The following is a 26,387-nucleotide window of genomic DNA, read 5'->3' as shown; positions in this document are numbered from 1 at the left end:
CACCCACATGTCATTCCAAACCCGTATGACCTTTCTTATGCGGAACACTGAAGGGGATGTTTTAATGAATCTCAGTTCATCTTTACAATACAATGGCAGTCGATACAGTGCCTTCATTAAAAGCTCAAAAAAGGACCCAAAAAGTATCATAAAAGTAGTCCATACATTCGTGCATCATATTCCAAGCCTTCCGAAGGCATACAATAGGTCTTGGTCAGAAAAAAAAAAATGACTGTGCAACATACTGTACGTCAAGATTAAGAAAGTCATAAAGGTTTGGAACAACAATATGAAAAATAAAAATAGTAAATTATGACAGAATTTCCACTTTTGGGTGAACTATTCCTTTCAGAGAAAGACTGCAAAGATGCCTGAATGGCAGAGAAAATCCCAGCATCAACCTCTTCTTCATCAGTCACCTTCTTCAAAGCCTGGAATAACAACCCTTGTCGATACAATATTTTGTTTGGTGATCACAAGCCTCTAATTTATTTACATCCACAATATATAAAATGTTTCATCTGATGGCGTAATAAATTGCGGGTAGCCAACAGAGTGATTCGATGATTTAAAGCTCAATTCGAGAACCAGAATTGGTTTCCACCAAGCTAATTCATCAGAGGAAGGAATTAAAAGGTGTGATGGCTGAGCGGTGAACCCGACTGCCCGCGTACTTCGGTTACTAGCACAACGGCACATCACTCATGCCGAGCGGATGCCTGGGACAGAGACAAACGAGGGTGCGCGGAAGCCGTAAATTAAAGGTCCGATCATTAGATGATACCAAAGATGAAGCCGGGAAGCCTGGTAAAGCCAGGGTAGGGAGATAAATAAATAAACATACTGACAGATAGATAGCATGACCTTGGATTCTTCCATAGAGGATGACTAATATCTCATGGACATTGTTCATTCTTTATTAAGATGTTTACTATGTGTTTAGTAGGGCTGGGTGTTGCTAACTATCCCACAATATGATACACAGTGATATACAAATCTGATTCAATACATTGCAATGCATCACAATATCATAATTTGATTGCGACTGAAACAGCAGTAAATGTGATGGAGTGTCCCAGCATGTCCATGAGAGAGTGAATCTATGGGATCAGTTTCAATCTCACACAGTTTTGTTTCAGTATTGTCTGGTATGACTATCTTTCTGTCTGACCAATGGCAAAAAGGGGGAGTGTTCGGAAAACCTGTTTGAAAACAACCATTAGAAATGCAATTCTGTTTGATGCTGCTAGTGGTGCAGAAATTACACAATTCACCTTTAATGTGGACTTCACGAATATGACGATTACCGATGGTAACTTTTACAGAGTATTACAGAGGACAGAACAGTTAAACCAAATTTTGAGTTCTAAGGACAGTCTTTACACAGAGGCAATCAAATCAACAGGCGACATTCTCCCATTTGTCTGAGACAAACACACACAAAATGTTGTCTACGGCGAGGTCTGTATGACTGATTATCCTCTTGGGTCTCATCATGACTGTCATTGGCCTCCAGGCAGGGTGATAAATTCTGGCCAGTGGTGGGGCAGCAGAGAACAGGTCGGACTGATCGTTCCCGATCAACTGCTCAGCGTGAAGCTCTGGTCAGAACAAATGGCTCCAAAGCACTCTGGACCTATAGGTCACCATGTCTAATGAACTTCCCACCAGACACAAGAAAGGTCAGAGCCTCAGGTGTGAAGGTCACAATTGATGTATCTTTTCTATGACAGGTGAATGTAAAGTTGGACAGATTGTCACACAGCAGCACCCAAAGAGAACAATCACAGTCTTTACTAACATAAGGACTGACAAATCACTGCATTAGTTAAAAATAATAATAATAATATTATTTACATTTCACTTTTGTCTTTTTCCACTTTTATGTTGACAAAGAGAAAAGGTTGGAAGGGTGGAACTATGTTGAATTGCAGGCCAAACTCGAATCTGAGTCTCCTGGATGAGCACCACACTGAACATTCCTAAAGAATGTGATCTAAATGCTAGGCCACAGATCAGAATTACATACAAAAATCTATTAAATTCCTGTTTTTTTTTCTCCCCTTTTTCTCTCCAATTTGGAATGCTAAGATTCAAGAATTCTGATTATGATTTTGAAGTTTGTCGAGCCCTTATATTTGCTAGAATGGCAATTTTTCTTTTAAAATATTACAAAGACCAACTAATGTATTTTCTGAGGACTTTCTTTTAAGAGTTATAATGATTTTATTTATGTGAGAGTCACGTTACGCTATGCGAGGGGTGGTCGCTTAAAGGCAAGCTCCACTTAAACTTTGCTACAATTATCCTTTTAAGCAATATTAACTGGTGAGAACTGTAATAGTTTTGTTTGCTAAACTGTGCTGGGAGGGCAGGATGTTGAAAAATTCGAAATTGTCGGCCTGTGGGGACATTAAAAAGCACTTGTTCTCATGCGTCGGATGCCTCGCAGGATCAGGATGGTGGAGGTCCAGTCGATAGTGGCAGCGAGCTTCATGAAGTAGGTCAGGAGATCTCGAACATTTATGCAGCACTAACAAAATCTCGACCGACTTGGAGGGCCTCGCAGAAATAAGTCAAGCGATCACATCTGTGGAGGCGAAAATTTCCACCATGATCATAAGAATGGACGATGTTGAAAAACGGGTCGAGTTTCTGGAGAGAGCTACAGGCTAACCCGCCTGCTACCAAGGCTGATGTGGAACCTGTGGGAAAAACTAGAGGATATGGAAAATCGGAGCAGGTGTAATAATGTTCATTTCGTTGGAATTCCTCAGGGAAATCCAGGAGAGAGGCAAGGAGAGAGCTGGAATGGATCTAAAGAGAGAGCCTGATGTGAGGAGGTCAAACAACCACCGAAGATGCCTTTGTCACTGAAATATGTCACAATTATAATAATGGAGGTTAAGAGAGGAAGGTTCACACACTCACCCTGTTATTCCCACACACTCATTCACTCACAAACAGACACACATTAAAATCAAGGGTGTTGTGCACAGGAGTCGAGCTGCTGCATTCTCCTTCATGACAGCACTGCTTGATTCCTCAGTGGAACAATTATATTCCCTACCTACGCACACACATAAAGTGTAGATCTTAAAAATAGATTTTAGGAGTTTTATCAGATTCCACTGGGGCTACAGAGAGGATATTTTATCAGTCATCATTAAAGTCTTGTGGCTTATTCCCAGTGGCATTCTGACAAAAACAAAAAACAAAACAAAGAGAACACTATGCCTGTGAATTTCAATTATCTAAATGCAAGCATAATTATTACTACTGATCATAGTTAGGCTTAGGGGTTTGTTCTAAATCCCAAACCACAAGTATTAAACTTCAGCATGTAACTCATCCCAGATCCTTTGTGCTACAGACATGAACGATACGTAAAATAATTTGTCTTGCTGAGGAGAGTTGTGCGAGTACTTTTCTAAGCAATCAGACTTACGATTGTTCCCTGGTGGATGATTAACCGGCTGGAAAATCTCTCAGACTTAATAAGAAGGAGAAATATCTAGGGACCAGAATATCAAGAGACTATGGGGTGGCTCTTTTGACTTGGTCCAGTGATCAACCACCTAGCAACCACTCAAAACACCCTTGCAACCACGCAGCAATGCACTCAAAAACACTCAGAACCAAATCCAGGGCATGCTGATTGACTTCAGTCAGGCTTCCTAAGCAACCAATTGGCCCAGTTGCACAACAAGCCACGTGATAAAATGCACGGATTGACGGTCTCAGACATGGAGGCAACTGATTCATCCTCCACCTCCCAGATTGAGGCAAGTCACTATGCCACCATAATGACTTAGAGCGCATTGGGTATTGGGCATGCCAAATTGGGGAGTTAAAGAGGAGAAAAAAAAAAAACAAACCAAAAAAACAACTCAGAACACCCTAGCATTGTGGCCATGAGTTTTGCGAGGGCGAGCACCACTCACATCAGAAAATGTAACAATGTAGCTAATAATTTGAGATTAGCATCCTTATTGAGAATTTGATCCAAAGTGTTTATTTTGGCAATCTATGGATTGCGTGCTTAAGCCTACGTATGTTAAAAGTTGTTGTTCTAAAAGCATCTGTAAATCTTTCACCAGATGCAGATGGGTAATTACTCTCAGGACCTGCCAATTTCAACAACTTAAATATAGATAAAAAACACACACAAAATTTTGTTTACATTCATCATTCAGATTTATTATGTGCCTGAGATACAGAAAGGGAGAAGGGAGAGAGAGAGAGATGGATGGTGGCATACGCGACGGATGGATGGCGAAAAAGAGGAATGTCGAGGAGGGTCTTTATCATTCAGGCCGCACATCTCTGTTTACCACACTGTCATTTGCTTCTCATGGCACATCCCTCACTTCTGATGTACAACAACATGAAGAAATATTTAGCAGCGAAGATCTCAGCGAAAACGAATGCATATTTCATGTGTGATGGAGCCTTTTTAATATTTCAGGAGCAATTAATAAGGCAGCGTATCACTCGTCTCCCAGAGAAAATAGTCGACGTCGAATGCCAGCTGTGGATGAATGCGTGTTTTCCCAAAATGCTTTAATGCCATTGCTAGCACTCGTGCATGCCTGTACAGATATCTTCTTATATTTAAATACATGTGGATGTAACCTCAACTGCACATCTTTGTATGTGTCTGCTATATTTTCAAACAGCATTAGTCACACAACTCAGTCACAAGGATCTTGGGGGAAAAAAGGCAGAGCAGAACTGAAGGGTAATGTTTCATTTCAAATGAAAATGACATGAATCTAAATGTGGCCGTTGCAGTATCTCAGATGCAGACAGCAGAGTTAAAAGGGGCCTACGCATGAGATTCCATGTTGGCATATCAGTTTTTCATTGTCTTTACCTGCTACACACACATTACCTACAGTAGATGAACCATTACCCCTTCTCCACTGACATGGTTAAATCAACAAATCCGACCTCTGCACCCTAAACCTTATATCTAAACCTAACGGAAAGAGTCATACAAAGCAATTGGAAGATGAAAAAGAATCTCGGCTCATATGCATACAGTTGCAATCCAAATTATTCAACCCCCCCAAGACAGTAAGGATTTACAAAGGTAAGCTTTTCTGATGACCCAGAATTTTTAAACTTTACATCTATATCAGTTGAGTGACACATTCAAAGTCATAGTGTGAATATATAACCTAATATTTGTAAATAGAACGATTTTTTACAAATACAGCCATGTCATAATTATTCAACCCCTATTGCATAATTTTAATTTATAATTTTCTTTATTTATCACACATTATACATATACAATGAAATTCTTCTTTTTCACATATCCCAGCTAGGCTGGGGTCAGAAATGGTACGGTGCCCCTGGAGCAGATAGGGTCAAGGGCCTTGCTCAAGGGCCCAACAGTGGCATCTTGGCAGTGATGGGGCTTGAACCCCCAACCTTCTGATCAGTAACCCAGAGCCTTAACCGCTGAGCTACCACTGCCCCTAAATGTAGCTGTTTCTTAAATATGTAAGGCTACGCAAGTAATTGTTTTAAAACAAAATTAAGTCATCAATCTGCAATGGCACTTATTTAAGTTTTAAAATTTAAGTTTAGCTTTGTAAGCAAAAATGTATTTCTATGCAAAAAATGCAATTAAAAATAAGCTGTCTCAAAGGCTAATAGAGGAGATTATTTCATTACACAAGAGAGGTCATGGCTAAAAGTACATTTCCAAGGCACTTCAATTTCCAATAGACAAAGTTGGCAGCACCATTCATAAATTTTTTCAATATGGTACAAAAGCAAAACTTCACCAAGGGAAATGTTGACATGAATATTCAAGAAGTAATTAGGAAAGACCTGCGGAGTCCTGGAAGAAGGTTTTATAGATGTATGACACTAAACGGAAAATGAGTTTTAGACCCATGGGTCAGCAGTACATCTGGAGTAAGATGACAAGATTATGACAAGAACGACACCATCCCCACAGTCAAGCATGGAGGTGGGTCAGTAATGTTATGGGGGTGTGAAACGGCTATCCTGACTGTGTGACTGACACCATGGATTCTTTCAGGTATCAGGCCATTTTGGCATGAAAAATGTGATGCCTTCAGAGTGTAAATTGAAGCTCGGTGATCACTGGACTTTCCAGCAAAACAATAACACCAAGGAGTCATCCAAGTTGTCCAAACTCTGGTTCAGGGATAGGTCGTGGAATGCATTTAAATGGCCCTTTCAGTCCATCATTAAAATCCCATTGCAAACCTTTGTTGGGATTTCAAGGAAGCAGTGGCAGCACAGAAACCAAAGAATGCCAATGAGCTGGAAGCTTTTGCTCATGAGAAATGTGTAAAAATTCTAATAGAGAGGTGTCCGAAGCCTGAGAACACTTACCTGAAACATTTATTTGCTGTTATTAAGGATAAAGGATGCTCCACAAATGATTGAATTTGGGGGTTGAATATTTTTGACATGACATTTGTGGAGAGAATTAGTTATTTTTTATTTAAAAATTTGGGTAAACTGAACTCTTTGTTCTCAAAATCACTCAAATGTGTATTAAAAACTTACTTTGACTGTTTACTGAGGTTTTAGTTGATGTGTTTTAATTCACATCACCAGAATGTATTGCTGGTCAGTGGGGTTGAATAATTTTGATTGCAACTGTATGTTAAAATTAACATCAAACATCAATAAGATTAATAAATACTGTAAAAGTATTGTTCATTGTTAGTTCATGTAAACTAATGTTGCTAACTAATGTTAACAAATGGAACCTTATTGTAAAGTGTTACCTGAAAGTCATTGTTGTTGTATTCATTTCACCAGGAAAGTGCTGTGATATGTACAACAAGCCACGTAAAAATTATTTGGCAAACATGTAGGCATAGTAATGTGATTTTAGGTTGAGAAAAACAAACCTAAATGGCTCCCATTATATTCAGTGAAAGCACCCAATGCCGTTATGAGTCAGGGCGGTCCTGTTTTTGTCAAAATGCAAAGATACTCCAGCAAATTTATTTCCACTGTCCGTCCGAAATAAATAGACTTTATTTACATACAAATTTCACACATGAATTGATTGTTATTAATTATACTTAGTTATTTAAATAACTTTGACTATAGTAACTTTTTTTACATCAAAGCCAGCGTGTGACAGCATAAAGTATCTGAATTAATTATTTTGGATGTTAAACATTATGTGTGTATTTTCTGCACCACTATCATCACCAAATGGAAAAGTGATAATAATGGGACAATGGTGAGACAGATATCATTGGTTAAGTCAGTGTCAGGGAGCAATGTTTTCACAGAAGTGCCACACAGGGTCAGAAATTAAGGGAGGCTCAGGGCAAGAATGATCCTGAAAGTGCCAAAAATGCAACCATGATTTAAAATGTTGGGTCAAAAAATGTGCTCTTAATTAATTCCTCTGTCTTTTATTTGTGACATCTAATATAGCTCCTAATATTTTATTCTAGGCTGATTTATGAATTTTATCTCTTGTTCATGTTAATGAAATGGTTAAATTTATGTATTTAACATAAAAGAATGACATACAGTATATACATACACCAAACATATAAATAGAAAACAAATTGCCCTCATAAAGGTAGAAAATGCCCCTGAAAATCAACTGCAGGGGGCAAATCTTGCTCATTAATTCTTAAGTTAATTTTTGACACTGGTGCCACAGAGTCAGTGTTTACACTTTTCAGGGGAATCAACATACATGTATCAACATGTAGAAAGAATTTTATATAAAAAATTACACACATTACCTCTAAAATATGTTTTCAAAACTTTAAGAAAAAAAGATTATGAGTCTAAAAAACAGCAATGTCCCATGTTTGTTTGTGACCAGGCTATGTAGTAACATATGACTTGAGTTCAGTCAAAAATATATGGCGCAAGTTGATAGGTTCTTTGAACTTGTTATCTGTGAGCCAATCGGCTCACTCACATTTTGGCATGTAATCAGTTAGATAATCAACTTGTATACACTCTCTTTGTCTAACATTTAAAGGAATGTTCCAGGTTCAATACAAGTTAAGCTCAATCGACAGCATTTGTGGCATAATATTGATTAGCACAAAAATGTATTTTGACTCGTCCCTCCTTTTCTTTAAAAAAAGGCAAAAATTTTGTGTCAATGTGGCCAATCCGCATACGTTAAAATACTCACTGTTTCAAAGCCTCAGGACATAAAGGTTATGCATGTAAAAATGATTTTTGTGTGATAAAATCACTTACTAACCTTTTCTGTGTAAGGTTATTGCCAATGTTACAACTTCGTTACCATGACGATGTAATGTCAACAAATCCTAAAACCCTAAATCGACTGTAAAAATTACAATTTAAACAAATTTACAACTCAAATAATACATGAGTTTTAACAGAAGAATTAATGCAAATGCTTTTATAACATTCTAAGCTTCACATTTCTGTTTAAATCGTCCAAAGATTGGCCACATTCACTTTCATTGTCCCTGTTCTCTTCCACTGTAAGTGGCTCACTGTGACCTCGATTTTTAATTTAATTTAATTTTTTTAAGAAAAGGAGGGAGAAGTCAAAATTGATTTTTGTGGTAATCAACACTATGCCCAGATGCACTGGTCTAGATCTGCTTCATGGGGATTCTATACATGTTTAATTGTGCTGCAGCATGCCCTGTTTGCTCGATGTAAGATGTCTTGTGTTTGTCTAATTGTGCAGCAGCAGAATGTCCACATGCTTAACTCAGCATGTCTGTGTATGTTCTAGTGGAATCAAGTCTTTGTACTTGCTCTGCAGCAGAAGCGTAGCAGATTAAGTCCACCAAGACCAAATCCTATCAATATGTCATACCCAAATAAACATGCTAAATAATTCAGAGAGTTGTCATTAATAAAATACAGTTATGTCTTTGTTTAGCTCTCAAGTCACTGGAAACTCGGGACAGTTCTGCGAGAGGTCTGCAGATCTCCAGGTCAAGCACCATCCAGATGCCGGCACCTCCAGCATCATTTCATTGGAAAAGAGGAAGATGTGTCAAAGAGGCCTGGGTTTCTCCACACACACTTAAAATGAAGATACGCCATGGTGGTGGGCTGCTGGTACATGTCCTGTGAAAGAAACAAGCCATGTGTGTGTGTGTGTGTCCAGGAGGGCATGGCGAACAGAAACAATCTCTTCTCTCTCTTATTCATTACCTCTCCCAGCCAGAGCTAATTTTCCACATGGCCCTGGTGTCAAATGCCTTCAAGCCATTCACTAAAATCTGTCTTTATCTCTGTCACTCTCCTTCTCTCTCTCCCTTTCTCTCTCTTCTTGCGTCTCAAGAAGGCTCAACTCTCCAAGGATCAGATATTGTATATCCCAAGCCAGTGAAATTAAATGGGGTGGCAGGGAACCACAGCATGCAGAACACACAGCTCACTCTTAGTGCTCGAGTAGACAAGGACGATCCAAGTGTCCTCACGTATGGCCACAAACAAAAATCAAAGGATTCTGCTGAGAACTCCCAGGAACATTCTTCAAGGGCTACTGCATGTGGAACCTTGAGCAACCATAATGCCCTAAAGATTTAACTCAACAGACATGCAGACTGCTTTTGAATAATGGAGATGGGCATATACACCCACACTCCCATGAGTGATGTTTCTCTGAAAAATAACATTATGACCTTAGGAAGGCCTCCGGAGGGAAGTTTGCTTCATCAGACGATATTAATGGGGATGCAAACATACACTTACTGTATACAGAAACTAAGAGAAACTAAGCTCTTTCTAATATATCTCTACCTATGACTGCCATTCATTCTCACTCTGTTTCCACTGTTATTTCAACAATATACTGGTGTTACTTCAACTCTGGACCGTGCAAAAAGGGCCATATTCTATACTTTTGTATTTACTTTTTTTCACACTGCCCATGTTAGTCAATGCCCATGTAAATGAAGGTCAAGGTTTATTCTACCAAATATTCGTAATTTAAACAATTGTATTTTACAAGAACATGTCAGTTTTCTTTCTGACAATGTTTCTGTACCCTTAAGATTTACAATACAAATGACCACAAATATAATTTGCTAACCTCTTCACTTGTTCGCATAATCTTTCATCAGGACGGGTCAGGTTTCTTAGTACTCGCCATTGATATTGGGCTAAAAGTGTGCGGTCATTATGTGCTCATGGCTTTGATGTCATAGTCTTGGTTTCTGAACGAGCTATTTTCACAGCTTAGTTTCCATAAATGGCCTGGGTGGACTGGGGAGGGGCCTTAGAGTACTCGCTATATACAAACTCTTTTAAGAGCAAGGAAAATGCTGTTTTCATTACATGGCCCTTCAAAACAAAAAGGTAAAAGAATCCCAAGTTATCACACACACACACTGTAACGAGGCAGGCGAGGATTAAAAGTCTAAATGCAGCTTTTAATCAAACCATAAGGTAAACAAAGTAACTCAGAATATAAAGAAACAAGGCACAGTACATCAAGGAGCACATTCAAAGACTGGCCAAGAAATCAGGGCAAACAAGGGCTTAAATACACGAGAGAAAACAAGGGAATGAGGAACACCTGCGGAAACAATCAGGGTAAACCAATCATAAAATAAAACTACAAAAAGACTACAAAATTAACACAGGAAACAGGAACAGGGAACTAAGCAAGAATTTCAACATAAGTCTAGGCACAAACAGGGAATACGTGACAGATTCCAGACACTCCACAAAAACAAACAAAATAGTCCATGGGGTGTGGGGGGGAGGGGGAAAGAGGCAGTTCAAGGGGGCACAAGGGGAGCACAGGAACCTCCTACAAGGCAAAACGGAGGACCAGGGCGGTGCTGGAGGAATAGACCAAGGCAGAGCAGGAGACTTGGGGGGAACTGGTGGAGTGGAATGCCCTGACAGAGCCACAGGGAAGGTAACTCATGGCAGAGCTTTTGGCGGAGCAGTCCAGGGTGGAGCAGGGGAGACGGGAGACCAAGGCAAAGTCAGGGAGGCTGGAGACCAAGGCGGAGCCGGAGGGATGGAGAACCAGGGTGACGCTGCAGGCTCGGAGGACCAATGTGGAGCCAGAGGATCTGAAGGCCAGGGAGGCAGCCGCAGGGCAGGGACTGGGTCAGGAGGCATGGGAGGTGGCCGCAGGGCAGGGACTGGGTCAGGAGGCATGGGAGGGGGCCGCAGGGCAGGGACTGGGTCAGGAGGCATGGGAGGCGGCCGCAGGGCAGGGACTGGGTCAGGAGGCCTGGGAGGCGGCCGCAGGGCTAGGAGAGGGTCAGGAGGCCTGGGAGGCCGCTACAGGGCGGGGACCAGGTCAGGAGGCCTGGGAGGCCGCCACAGGGCGGGGACCGGGTCAGGAGGCCTGGGAGGTTACCACAGGTCAGAGACTAGGGCAGGGACTGGGTCAGGAGGCCTCGGAGGTGGCCACAGGGCAGGGACCGGGTCAGGAGGCCTGGGAGGCGGCCACAGGGCAGGGACCGGGTCAGGAGGCCTGGGAGGCGGCCACAGGGCAGGGACCGGGTCAGGAGGCCTGGGAGGCGGCCACAGGGCAGGGACCGGGTCAGGAGGCCTGGGAGGCGGCCACAGGGCTAGGAGAGGGTCAGGAGGCCAGGGAGGTTACCACAGGACAGAGACTAGGGCAAGGACGGGGTCAGGAGGCCTCGGAGGTGGCCACAGGGCAGGGACCGGGTCAGGAGGCCTGGGAGGCCGCCACAGGGCAGGGACCGGGTCAGGAGGCCTGGGAGGCCGCCACAGGGCAGGGACCGGGTCAGGAGGCCTGGGAGGCCGCCACAGGGCAGGGACCGGGTCAGGAGGCCTGGGAGGCCGCCACAGGGCAGGGTCAGGAGGTGGAGCTGCAAAGCCGCTATAAGACTCTGAGAGCGGAGTCGTGGACGACTCTGAGAGCGAAGTCACCATAGTCAGGAGCGCTGGCAGTGACAGGGATACGGCCTCTGTGGTCGTGAGCATGGGCAGCGACAGGGAACGACCTCCGTGGTCGCGAGCACGGGCAGCGACAGGGGAACGATCTCCGTGGTCGCGAGCACGGGCAGCGACAGGGGAACGATCTCCGTGGTCGCGAGCACGGGCAGCGACAGGGGAACGACCTCCGTGGTCGCGAGCACGGGCAGCGACAGGGGAACGACCTCCGTGGTCGCGAGCACGGGCAGCGACAGGGGAACGACCTCCGTGGTCGCGAGCACGGGCAGCGACAGGGGAGTAGGAGCCCTTCTCTTCCGCTTCTGGATGGCCATGAGCATAGCTGTGAGAGACTCAGAAGGCAGAGCCGTGGGAGGCTTGAGGGGCGGAGCCATAGTGCCCCCCCCCCCAAAAAAAAAAAAATTCCACTAGGGCAGAAGTGGGCATGAACGCTGGCTCTGGGATGGACGAGGCTTCAAGAATAGGCTCGTTGGCCAGGGCAGGTGTGGGCGTTGGCCGTGGCAGGTGTGGGCATTGGCTCGTTGGCCGTGGCAGGTGTGGGTGTTGATAACCCGTGAGGAATGGCCTTCATGACCGAACACACCGACATCAGTGGGGGATCATCCTCCTTGGAAGACAGTGCTGAAAACAACGAGGTAAGCTCCATGGCCGTCGGAGCAGGCAGTGGCGGAGAAACGGCCTTCATGGCTGAGAAAACTGGCAGGGTAGGAGCACTGGGTTCATCCTTACATGAAGGGAAAAATCTCTCCAGGGTGATGTTGATATATTCTCTCCATGTGAGTTCTTCAATCTCTGGTAAGTCTACATTGTGGTGGTAAACCAATCCAAAAAAATAGATTTTAATTGTGAATCACCATAGTTCGATCAGCTCGCAATACCCCAAAAGCGAGTAATCACACAGTAATCCACAAGAGGAAGGTCGGCCCGAGACAGTTCAAAAAATTCAGCTGCCAGATCCATGGGTCAGTCTTTCTGTAACAAGGCAGGTGAGGATTAAAGATCTAAATGCAGCTTTTAATCAAACCATAAGGTAAACTAAGTAACTCAGAATATAAAGAAAAAAACACAGGGAACAAGGCACAGAACATCACAGAGCACATGCAAAGACTGACCAAGAAACCAGGGCAAACAAGGGCTTAAATACAAAAGGGAAAACAAGGGAACGAGGAACACCTGGGGAAACAATCAGGGTAAACCAATCATAAAATGAAACTACAAAGGACTACAAAACTAACACAGGAAACAGGAACGGGGAACTAAGCAACAATAATTTCAACATAAATGTCTAGGCACAAACAGGGAATACATGACACACACACACAGACATACACAAAAGGAAAAACTCACAAAGTGTGTCCCATTGCTGTGTGGCAATATAACTGAAATGCTTATGAAAAATGGCCCCTTGTACTCAAGCTTTAAATAAACTTAAATCAATTCAAGCTAATCCATTTGCTTGTTTTAGAGTAGATGAGAATAATGCACATCCACCCTCACCCAACACTCTCTCACACTCAGCGGCTCAGGGACAAATAGGCCAGTCCATTCAGTATACATCAAGGGATGCAACACCTCTCCCACAAACACTCGTGAGGGCCGTTTAAAGTCGACTTCTTAATCCTCAGCTAAAGAGGTGGCTCGCAGGCCTCTGATAAATTCTGAGAGTGAACTCTTTCTCTTCCCTTCCTCTATTTTTGGTCCTTTTCTCCTCTGTCTCATTCATTCTCATTTCCATCATCCGAGTCATTAACCCGGTCCTTGGCTAACAATATTTAAAGATGAACCTAGCCCACATTAAATACACTTAACACCTTTTTTCCCCGGTAACCTTCCTCTAACCTGGGCTTTGACGTGACTCTTAATAAGCATGAAAAATGCAGTCACATGTTTCATCCCCTTCATATGAGCACCTCAGGCTTGGACTAATCAAAAGCTCTCATCCGAGGAGCATTTCTCAGGCCTGAGTCCGATCAAAGGGCTTTCCAGGCTGAAGGGATATGGGTAGGAATGGCTTCTGATTGCCAGCTGATTGCTCCCGCTCATGGATTATTCTCCACTGAGAGACAGAGAGAAAGAGAGCACACTCAGCTAACAGCTTCACCTGAGTCTCATTTTCAGCCTGATATTATTGAAAAGATACGGAAATCTTTCAGCATCTGAAGCAGACCCCACACATCTAAAGCCAAATGGAATGATTGTTAAATCTTGACAGAAACAGCACTGATTAAAGAGAATGGGCCGTAGTACCATTATGACCACTGACTTATGGACACACATCCACAAAGAAAGGCCATTTCAATAAAGGAAAGAAAAAAAAATTGTCTTTGTAACCTTTCATCAAAATGTAATAACATTCTTCACCTCTTCAACAACTTTCCTTTTCCTCTGACATCCCCTAGGCTGCACAAGCCATTGGATAATCCTAAACACCAGCCAAACAGCTATTTAGGTATTCTTTTAGTAAATCTGTATTCAGTACTGGCTCCATTATGTTAAGAAACACCCACTTATCCCAATCAAAACTTGCTGGATAAAATCAAGCCCTAAATCTTTTTCTCGTTGAACATCCGGTTTTACTCGTAAATAAGCTTTTTCCCAATTAACCATTTTGGTGCAAATTTCTGTAATTTGCTTGGTTTACATTTTTGTTGCATCAAGCAACGTAACTCAGCCTACACTGAAATCTCATTGGTTCAAAGTCCTGCTCCACATTGTTGCAGGTTAAATGTCAAATATGTTCTGATTAGTTGCAAATGTATTACTTTGTGCTGTATTTCCACTTTCAGCGAGGACATAGATACTTTGTGCTGTATTTCCACTTTCAGCGAGGACATAGATATTACTTGAAGCTGAAAACTTGCACCTTGTTCGGATATGGTGTAAAACATCCTTTTAAATTGTAAAATATCTCCTAACATACAGAAGATCATCATTTCTCAGAAAGAGAAAATTAACAGCATGTTTCGTAAAAACAAGCTCATTTGTTTAACTACGTAGATTTCAGATGATATGTAAATAGCTTTGCTAATATGACAACCTCGCCAGGCCATCTGAAGTCGTGCATTGGCCACAGGAGATGAGCCTCAGCTCTATAAATACTGCACCATTTCCCCTTCACCGCTCTCTTTCTCGGCTCTCTCCTGAATACTAACACAGCCCTGGGTCTGTTTGCCTTGCACTGACAGAAACAGCAACATGTCTGTGTGTTCCACCAGACAGGTGTGTGGTGTGTGTGTGTGTGTGTGTGTGTGTGTGTGTTGCTTGATATTTACATTTCGGATATATCAGCCACTCTGTATTTCCAGACACAAAGAGCTTGCCTTTAAAACACAGACGTGGAATCAAAACGAAAAAGGAGAGATGAAACGGAAGACAATGGTGGAAGAGATGAAGAAAAGAGGAATAGTAAAACAACATGACTAAACAAATGAGTGGCCAAGCAGTTAAACCAATCAAAGACTGTGTTCGGAATAGCATACTACCACGGTAATCATACTAATGTACTTCAGCCACATTTGTTTGCCACCAGACTGCCAAGAATTGAGACATTTTTGCACAAAATTGGATTAAAAATGCTAAATAACTTTTGAGATGGTAACTGGATAACTCTTGAATTAAACATGCAATTAAATTAGGTTAATGTAGTGTACAACTGTTTGAAATGTTAATCGTTGCTTTATGCACACTGTTTTACATACTGTATAATAAAAAAAAACAGTAATCAGTACACAATTTTTTCTGTGCAACATGCATTAAGTATGTTATGTATGCATGCAGTATGCTATTATTCCATTTCAAACACAGCTAACAGTAACAGATCTCTTTCTCTTTCCTTCTCTTAAGACATAAAGGTGACCTGGATGATCCAACCTCCCAAATGAGCGAACACTGCTCGCAGTTTAACCTGCATGGTTCATCGGAATCTGTTGCTTGCCTCCACTACACAAACATACAACATAGCTGTGCCCCAGGACTTAGCTCAGATAAAATGTACCTCTGGGTCAGGGTTCTACAATGGGAGGATAACTCAAATGGCACCATGTCATAATCCATTACAGGACTGTTATTGGCTGTTCAGTAAATTGCACAATAACAGCAGGTCCAGCGAGTGATGTGTGGTACTGTCTCTGGAGGCCTGTTAAAGATTCTACTGTAAGCACTACCAGCTCATTCTATTAAAGCAGATCTTATGTTACTCACTGCTGAGAGACTAAACAGATCAGCAAATTCAAATTGATCAAATATACAGGTGCATCTCAATAAATTAGAATGTCGTGGAAAAGTTCATTTATTTCAGTAATTCAACTCAAATTGTGAAACTCGTGTATTAAATAAATTCAGTGCACACAGACTGAAGTAGTTTAAGTCTTTGGTTCTTTTAATTGTGATGATTTTGGCTCACATTTAACAAAAACCCACCAATTCACTATCTCAAAAAATTAGAATACATCATAAGACCAATAAAAAAAAATGTTTTAGTGAATTGTTGGCCTTCTGGAAAGTATGTTCATTTACTATAATTGTACTCAATACTTGGTAGGGGCTCCTTTTGCTTCAATTACTGCCTCAATTCGGCGTGGCATGGAGGTGATCAGTTTGTGGCACTGCTGAGGTGGTATGGAAGCCCAGGTTTCTTTGACAGTGGCCTTCAGCTCATCTGCATTTTTTGGTCTCTTGTTTCTCATTTTCCTCTTGACAATACCCCATAGATTCTCTATGGGGTTCAGGTCTGGTGAGTTTGCTGGCCAGTCAAGCACACCAACACCATGGTCATTTAACCAACTTTTGGTGCTTTTGGCAGTGTGGGTAAGTGCCAAATCCTGCTGGAAAATGAAATCAGCATCTTTAAAAAGCTGGTCAGCAGAAGGAAGCATGAAGTGCTCCAATATTTCTTGGTAAACGGGTGCAGTGACTTTGGTTTTCAAAAAACACAATGGACCAACACCAGCAGATGACATTGCACCCCAAATCATCACAGACTGTGGAAACTTAACACTGGACTTCAAGCAACTTGGGCTATGAGCTTCTCCACCCTTCCTCCAGACTCTAGGACCTTGGTTTCCAAATGAAATACAAAACTTGCTCTCATCTGAAAAGAGGACTTTGGACCACTGGGCAACAGTCCAGTTCTTCTTCTCCTTAGCCCAGGTAAGACACCTCTGACGTTGTCTTGTGGTTCAGGAGTGGCTTAACAAGAGGAATACGACAACTGTAGCCAAATTCCTTGACACGTCTGTGTGTGGTGGCTCTTGATGCCTTGACCCCAGCCTCAGTCCATTCCTTGTGAAGTTCACCCAAATTCTTGAATCGATTTTGCTTGACAATCATAAGGCTGCGGTTCTCTCGGTTGGTTGTGCATCTTTTTCTTCCACACTTTTTCCTTCCACTCAACTTTCTGTTAACATGCTTGGATACAGCACTCTGTGAACAGCCAGCTTCTTTGGCAATGAATGTTTGTGGCTTACCCTCCTTGTGAAGGGTGTCAATGATTGTCTTCTGGACAACTGTCAGATCAGCAGTCTTCCCCATGATTGTATAGCCTAGTGAACCAAACTGAGAGACCATTCTGAAGGCTCAGGAAACCTTTGCAGGTGTTTTGAGTTGATTAGCTGATTGGCATGTCACCATATTCTAATTTTTTGAGATAGTGAATTGGTGGGTTTTTGTTAAATGTGAGCCAAAATCATCACAATTAAAAGAACCAAAGACTTAAACTACTTCAGTCTGTGTGCACTGAATTTATTTAATACACGAGTTTCACAATTTGAGTTGAATTACTGAAATAAATGAACTTTTCCACGATATTCTAATTTATTGAGATGCACCTGTATATTTACTGAACTATATTAAACCATCTCACCTCTCCAAACTTTCTCTTGCTTTCTGTGTATAGCAGTTACTATACTTTCTCTATTATTATTACTGAGAAAACTGTGCTAAACATAGTTTCTGCCCAAAACACCACAGATACTGCTGTTACTACTATAACACTATAGATACTATATATATATATATATATATATATAAATATATAGATACTGCTGTTACTACTATAACACTATAGATACTATATATATATATATATATATATATATATATATATATATATATATATATAAAAACTGTGGGATCTTTAATCAGTATAAGAAGCTTTCAGAATCTGCTTGTCATTTTTTTTTTTTTTTTTCCCTGATATTAGTTGTAAAGATACAATCGTTTTGTTGTAGTAACAATAACTGTACTATATATGGTATTGTGGCTGAAAAAATGGTTACCATGATCTAAAGAACATTGTTGTAAGGGACCAAGATGACCACATGGGAAGTCAGCATGTTTTTGCCCAGAGTTCTAGCAACCTAGGTTCAGCCATATTAAGCACTACATCCACATATATGTGCATTTGGCTGATGCTTAATTCAAAGTGACTTAAAGTGCATTCTAGATATACATTTTTATTAGTTTGTGGTTTCTTGGAATCAAACCCATGATCTTGGCATTGGTAGCACCATGCTCTACCAGTCGAGCTACAGGAACACCTGTTAAGCCAACTCACCAACAAGTGACATCTCCTATCAGACATTTTTGCATGGACTCAAATGTGTTTTCCTTCCTCTGTGGCGCGACTGGAAGCACATTGCATCAGCAGCATGGGAGACCCAAGCTGAAAACCAGAAAGTAATCACGTTTGCATAATCAGTGACAAGTGTGAATCGGAGGTTGCATATTCCACTATAACATAATTTTCTTTCCTCCACTGATGGTTAGGTATAGGTTTGGGGTTTGGGTTGGGGGGGGTAGAGTTTATATAATATGCATTCTCATCATGTTATTACAGCCTGTACAGCTGAAAACAACTTGCCTGGAAAATGGAGCTCACACATGCCCATACGCCCAACCAGCCTGATCTCACAGAGAAATCGGAAATAGTAGACCAGCTTTTCTTTCGTCAAAATCGGTATACGTTGACTGAAATTTCGAAACACTGCCCCCACTGGCCAAAGCGGTAAGTGTTGTAGGGCATATGGGCACGAGTGAGCTCAATTTATCTCCAGGAGAGGTCGTTTTCAGCTTTATAGGATGTTATACAATGAAGAGAAAAGCATATATTTATAGATTCTATCCCCCAACCCAAACCCAAACCTTACCTTAACAATTAGTGGAGTAAAAAAGTAATGTTAGAGGGAAAAGTGAAACCTCTGAATCATGCTCGTTATTAATTATTCAAATGTGGTTACTGCCTGGCTTTGAACCCTAGTCTCCCACGCAGCTGATGCAATGCACTGCCAATCACACCAGGTGGAAAGGTAAACACGTTGAAACCACTGCAAACATGTCTGATAAGAATGCTGCATGTCAGCACGTCGGCATACAGTCGCCGATCCTAGGGTACAGAAACAATCTGAAACATCATGCCGACTTCACGTGTGATCATGTTGGCCCAACAACACTTACCTCTTTGACCACTGGGGGCAGTGTTTCACATTTTGGCAAGCACAGACCGATTTTGGCTAAAGAAAAGTCAAACCACTGTTTCAAATTTCACTGTGAACAAGGGACATAAGCTGATAGAGGCTGAGAGAGAAAGAAACTTTTGCAGAAAACTAGCAAAGAACAAAGATAACAGCATGAAAGAACTAGCACGGCTGAACAAGAGCAAGAAGAACAAGAAACTCTTCTGGTCTAAACGTGGTCTTGTTTCTTTTCTCCCCAATTTGGAATGCCAAATTCCCAATGCGCTCTAAGTCCTCATGGTGGTGTTGTGACTTGCCTCAATCCGGGTGGCGGAGGACGAATCTCAGTTGCCTCCGCATCTGAGATGTCAATTCACGTATCTTATCACGTGGCTTGTTGAGCATGTTACCGCGGAGATGTAGCGTGTGTGGAGGCCCACGCTATTCTCTGCAGCATCCATGCACAACTCACCACACGCCCCACCGAGAGTGAGAACTACACATTATAGTGACCACGAAGAGGTTACCCCATGTGACACTGCCCTCCCTAGCAACCGGGCCAATTTGGTTGCTTAGGAGACCTGGCTGAAGTCACTCAGCATGCCCTGGATTTGAGCTTGCGACTCCAGGGGTGGTAGTCAGCGTCAATACTCGCTGAGATACCCAGCCCCCCCTCTTGAGAAACAAGAGAAAAAAATTAAAAAGAGAGAGAAAGAGAGAGAGGACGGGACAGATAGATAAAGTTTGGAAGAACACAAGTGTAAATTAGCATACATAGCATCATATGAGTGAACGGCTATGGTCAAATGAGAGCAAGAAACTCAACAATTAAAGTGTGTTCCTTTCGTGGTCTTGCTTCTTGTTCAAAATAACAAAGAGACAGAATTAAAGAGAGCGAGAAACCGAAACTTTGATAGAAAATGAGCTAAAGTTAGCATACATAGCGTAGCATAAGATATGTCCACGGCTGAATTAAAGCAAGAAACTTAGACATTAAAAATACTTCTGAGATCGTGTTTCTTGTTTAAGAGAACAAAGGGACAGAATAAAAACAAGAGGCAGTTTGACAGAAACAGTAAATAAAGCAAAAGTTACCGCTTAGCATAGCATGACAAAACAACGGTTCTCACGGTTGAATGAGAGCAAGAAAAGTAGAAACTAAAAATATTTTTGAAGGCTTGTTTCTTGTTGGAGAAGCAACAGAATTAAAAGGAAAAAAAGTCCATTAGAAGGAGAAAGAGGCAGAGGCCAGTGTTTCTCATTAGCATGCTCCATCAGGTTCAGCTCCAGTCTGGCTAACTCATAGTACATCCTGCTGTAGTGGGCTCTGCCAGCTCCCCCAGCATAGAGAACCCGCCATAATTACTCCCTTTACGAAGAGGGAAACGGGCATTATGAATTCTTTACTCCTCCTCTATCTATCTAATCTATGTGCCTGTCGTCGTCTAATTAGTGGCATAACTGATGAAAAATACCCCTGTCAAAATATCACAAATATTGCAGCAGAGTCTCTAAGTACAAAAGCTGTCAGGGAAGGAAGTTCATTGATGTCAAAAAGAAAAAAGAAAAGAAAAAGGAGGAGGAAAACAACAGAGCAGGTTTTTTGGGCTTTAAGTTTACTGTAATTTCACTAGTTAGTGGGAAATTAGAGAGCAGAAATCAGATGTAGGACAGCAAGCAATTCCTTCTTCCGCAATAGCAAATCAAAATCATCAAAATAAATTTGACTTACAATTTGGGATTTGGAATTAAAGTAAACATAAAACAGGGCTGGCAACCCATTTACCTTTCGCAATCTGACGAATTTGAGAGAGAAACAGAATTTTCATAGAAAGAAAAAAAAATGTAGAGCGGGCCATAATTGTAAAATATTGTGGATATTTTTTAATATATATACTATATCACCATGTTGCATGATAAAACAACCTGTGTTTTACACGCGCACACACAACCCCCACAGGAAGTACTTTGTCTGACTGATTAAGTGTAAATAGCAAACATGAGGGTCGACCTGCTGTGCTCTGCACAACATCTGGAGCAGGTCAACATCTGTGTCCAGATTGCCAACATCTCTAAACAAAAGCTGGCAGCCCACAGCACTCAGCTAATATAGAATGATGGGAATGGAAACATGATAAAGGCATGTGTCCATTTACATACATTACCAGTCGATTGTGTCTAAACATTTGGTAGTGAATATATGCTTCTCATGATCTTAAAAACCTCTTAAGGCTCATGCTTAAATGCTTGAAATTAGTTTTGTACATGAATTACATTTGAATTCCTTTACAAAACTATTATTCATATTATTTTTTATGAATTAGTTGGTCTGTACATTGAAGGAAATGTAGCAAACATGTGCCTTCAATACTATTTAAAAAGCATCTCAGGATGCACCCCAGGAAGTTAAAATAAGAGATACCTTTGATTTTCTTGACAGTTTTTGGGCACTACTTTTTGTAATTCCCATTCACCTATTTGTGTTATTTTATAGTTGTGATGACTTGTATGATAAGTAAGATTGTGAACATTTGACTATGATCACAGCAAGCAATGATAACTATTACAGATATTTACTGTGGTTGAAAAAAAAATGATTAGGAGAAAAAGGGGAAAGCTCTTTCTAACTCCATTTAAATTTGCAAGCAAACCAAGAGACGTGATTTATGGCTTTTTTACAATCAGAAGTGGCACTGTTAAGGCAACATTCAAATTCCATCTCACTACCGTTTTCTAAAGAGCTACACAGTGGCTATGAGCTGTTCATTCAAAGGTTGCATCTGGAGATGAAATTACCTTATGTGGATTGGCATGAAAAGAAAGGAACTCTTCATACTCTGTCCTTTAAATTAAAACTCATTAATGGCGGCACTGCTGAGAACACAAAGGATTTTAAATGAATATCCATAGAATAGGCAGCGGTTAGCAGACCATGATCATAACGCTATTGCAGTTCTGAATTACAGAGGATATATATTTCCATCCAGATCGTCCTTATGGAAAATGCATTTAAGGTGTGGAACTGAAGGCAAGATGTCTAACAGTTACTGGATGACGATATTGAACTTGTTTCAAGGTTTCTGATACCGTGCTTAGCCAGAGAGCAGCTCCTCTCCGTTCATAAATCATTCAGAGCTGCTTGTTTTGTTTACAGTCCAAATCTAGCACATTTTTGTAAGAGGCATTACAATTTAGAAGCTTTAAAGATAATGGTGCCTCATTGTCAAAATATGGCTGCTTTAGTACTCTAAATTGTAATGCATAATTCATCTCAAAACAGCGCTTGAATGGTTTTTGGACAGGATTTCAACATCCTGTAGCTCAATGCTTTGCTATTTACTCATCAAATAAATCTGACTCTGGCAGTTTGTGGGTATGTTTAATGGCATATTATGTGGCTAATGTTGATGTTAAGATTATTACATGATTTCTCACTGCGACAGTGCTTTGCAAGGATGTATAATCAATAAAAGCTAAACAGCATAATTTTCTAGAAATATGGTGACATTTTTTACTACGTTTTTGATACAGATGCCACACTAACAACAAAATTATTCCCTCTCCAAAAACACATTCAAAACATTGAAGAATCTCTACAGATTCATTGTGATAGCACAAAAAGACTGCATTCCTTTAACTTGGTAAGTCGGGTACTTAGTGCAATTAATCGTCATTAGAAGTCGCACCTCCAGTTTGTAAACTATGTTGATAGTCACTTCTCCAAAACTATCATCATTCAAAACCATGGGCATTAAAGGTGAGTTGGTACTCCCTAACAGCTTCCACTCTTCTAGAAAGCCTTTTACACTAGTTGGTAAGCATACAATGCCATAGTATTAAGATTAGTCTTCACAGGAATTAAGGGGCCTTGCCAAATCCGTTAATTAGAAAGGGGTGTCTACTTACTTTTGGCCATATAGTGTATCAATTAGGAATATCCCATATCCGATTATGGACGGAAACACATCAAAACACTGGTGATTTCTGTACAAAAGTAAATTATATTGAGTATTGTGCTGAGACCAATTCTACATGAAAATATGTGAATAACTTAAGTGTAATCCGCCCAAGCTAAATTTGGCCAATGGGCCATAAGTGTTCTCTGAAGCCCCAGAGAAGTCGTAAGACATGTTGTTAGGGGTTTTGTTTGATTAAGTGTAATTTCTAGGGCTCTTTAGGGAGCAATAAATAAACTGATAATGGAGCTTGATGCACAAACTGTAAGCGCTTCAGAACAGGGCAAGCAGAGAATAATGGGTAACCCGAGGGTACGAGCGCAGTAGCTTGGCTGGTCGAGAACAGAGTAAAGCCACTCATCAGGACAGCGAGCTGCTCTCAGAGTGAGGATCATATGTCGAGTTCATTAAATCTACCTGGAGGACAGAGCCACCATCATCTGCGCTCGTCAACAACAACCTGCGTATGAGAGGTGATGGGTGATCAGCAACTAGCGAGGAATTCAGGGCACTACACGCATGAAACCATGAATACATAACCACCAGCAACCACACATGGGGAGATATAAATACACACAGGTATGTGTACACATTCATGCAATTTATGATAAACTATTTGGCCCAAAGTATGTGGAAACCTCCTTTTAATTAACAGTTTTGTCTATCCCAGTAATTCCAGTGAAGACAAATCTTAATGCGACACAATTCAATGGTACTCTTGAGAACTGAGTGCTTTCAAATTGGAGGAAACAATTGTCTGCTCCAGCATGACAATGCTGCTGTGCACATAGCAAGGTCCCTAAGATTCTGATGTAAAAGAGCTTGACTGGCCTACACAACATCTGACCCCCACTGAACACCTTTGGGATAAACTGGAATGCCAACTGCAAGCCAGGCCAATCATGGATGCTGTTGTGCCTGAATGGAAGCAAATCCCTGTAGCCATGTTCCAACATCTTGTGGAAAGCTTATCAGTGGCAGCTGTTAAGGAGGACCAGCTTTCAATTAAAGGCACTGGTTTTGAAATGAATTGCTCAACAAGCACAAATGGTTGTGATGTTTGAATATGCACATAATTTTTTGGCCATATAGTGAATTTTGCCATGCAATTGCATACTGTACTTTGAGGCTTAAAATACTCAAGTGTTTTTGATGCGCTCAAAAAACCCAAATGCGAAATTCACTTTGATTCAGAGTCAATGGGTTCCAAAACTTCATGAGCTGCCTTGTTGTCTTCTGGCTACATAGGCAGCTGTCTTCTATGGCAGCATCCTAACTGGAATGGAGCCCCATAAGAGACCGATTTGGAACGCTCTACATAGGCAGCAGCTCTGTGCATCATTCAAATAGCACTCCACACACACAGCGCAAGGGAGACTCGATCGTAACCAATTTCAATACAGGTGACGCAAGAGAAATTATGCCATCCTCTAAGGAGCATAAATACGCACAGCACAAACACATTTTGGGTAAAATAGTCAGTTTTGTATCATGTTGAACTGTTATTTATCAATACTTTTCAGTATTGAATGGATTAAAAGTATATTTTAATCAAAATTTCTCTCGCTTCATCCGCCATCATGGATTTATTTTTCCACCGAGCTCATCACAGTGAATTCTGGGATTGCCTACCCAGGGAAGGATACATACAATGCTACCTAAGAATTTGGCCAAAAGGAGATATCTATGTAGGCAGCATAATTAAGATACCTACATTTTGGAAAAGCCTGGTGTAGGGAGTAGGGTTGCTCCTATACCAAAAGCTTGGCTTCGGTACAATACCAGCCCTGGTACCTCAGTATCAATACTAAATCGATACTATAATCAACAAATAAAAAGCCTCAGAATTTTGATGAAATTACACAAAAAAATAACAATTAAAAGAACTGCATAAAATCTTACAGACACAAATTATGCATTTTCTGTTTAAATTTTTCTGGATTCCATGTTAAATGTTTTAATTAAATTGATACATACAGTTTTAATCAAATAAAAATATAATATTTCTTTATTTTTTTTATTTTTTTTTACAGAAAATTAACATTTTATTTTTGGTAAAAATAAAATGCTGCACAACAGAGCTTCACAGTATTAATGAAAACATTAATGAAAAAAAAATGTCTACAGTCATTGATTTTTGTTCATCAAAAATTTGTAGATGTGGAAGCCTTAACACAAATCAGTCTTGAACATGTGCACTAGAGAGTGATGACACATGTCAGTCAGTAGGAAGTATTGAAACACAAGACTGTTATTATCACTTGAAGAGACATATATAAAGAAACACTTCAACATCAAGATCCTTTGACTGAAGGTGTCTTTGATGTGATAATATATGCATACACACTACACTAATGGCACTTTTCCACTGCACGTTACGGTTCGACTCGACTCTGCTCGCTTTACTTTTCTGAGCTTGGTTTTCCACTGCAGTTTAGTGCCGCCTCAACGTGGGTGGGATTATAGGCTGATCGTCATAGTTGCGCCACCTCTACTGCCGTGACATCATCTTAAACGCGACACAAACATTACTGACCATAAACAATAACACGACCGCTAGCTGTTAGCTACTAGCTCATTGTGCTGCATAAAGTAGTTGTTGCATGGTGATTTTACACAAGTGTAACAGTTAAATTGGCCTGGTTGTTTTAGAAGCAAGCTTTCCAGTAGCTGGTCAACTAAATAAAGTGAAGCTTTCAAGCAGAATATAGAGTTAACATAACAAAACGTACCATCCTCCATCGTGGATTCCAACAACGCAGAGTCCAGGGCACTCTCCCTCCCATTGCTCCCTTCCATTGGTCTATTGCCATAGATAGCATCCATCTGGTCGAACCACTTCCACTTCCTTCTGTTTGAACCACTTCAGCTGTTGTGGTCCTTGATGGTTCTGTAGTCACTTTTAAGTAGTCACTACACTGTTGGTAGGTCCGGTGGTAGCCGTGTGTGGCCAACAGCTGAGACACTTCCTGAAAGACTTTTTCATTTCGCGTCATTTCTTTCGTCGCTAACGAGAGAGGAACATCTGCACCTCGTTTATTGACCACGGCGTGGTTTTGCGCACAACCAT

General features: G+C 41.1%; 1 protein-coding gene across 1 annotated transcript in view; it reads right to left on the bottom strand.

Moving 5' to 3' along the window:
* Positions 1 to 26,387, bottom strand: part of LOC127427632 (receptor-type tyrosine-protein phosphatase gamma-like) — a 375,831-nt gene that overhangs the window by 265,898 nt on the left and 83,546 nt on the right. The gene's annotated exons all lie outside the window — the stretch shown is intronic.

This window comes from Myxocyprinus asiaticus, chromosome 37, assembly GCF_019703515.2.
Source record: "Myxocyprinus asiaticus isolate MX2 ecotype Aquarium Trade chromosome 37, UBuf_Myxa_2, whole genome shotgun sequence".
Classification (NCBI taxonomy): domain Eukaryota; kingdom Metazoa; phylum Chordata; class Actinopteri; order Cypriniformes; family Catostomidae; genus Myxocyprinus; species Myxocyprinus asiaticus.
This window is presented reverse-complemented; position numbering and strand designations above follow the sequence as displayed.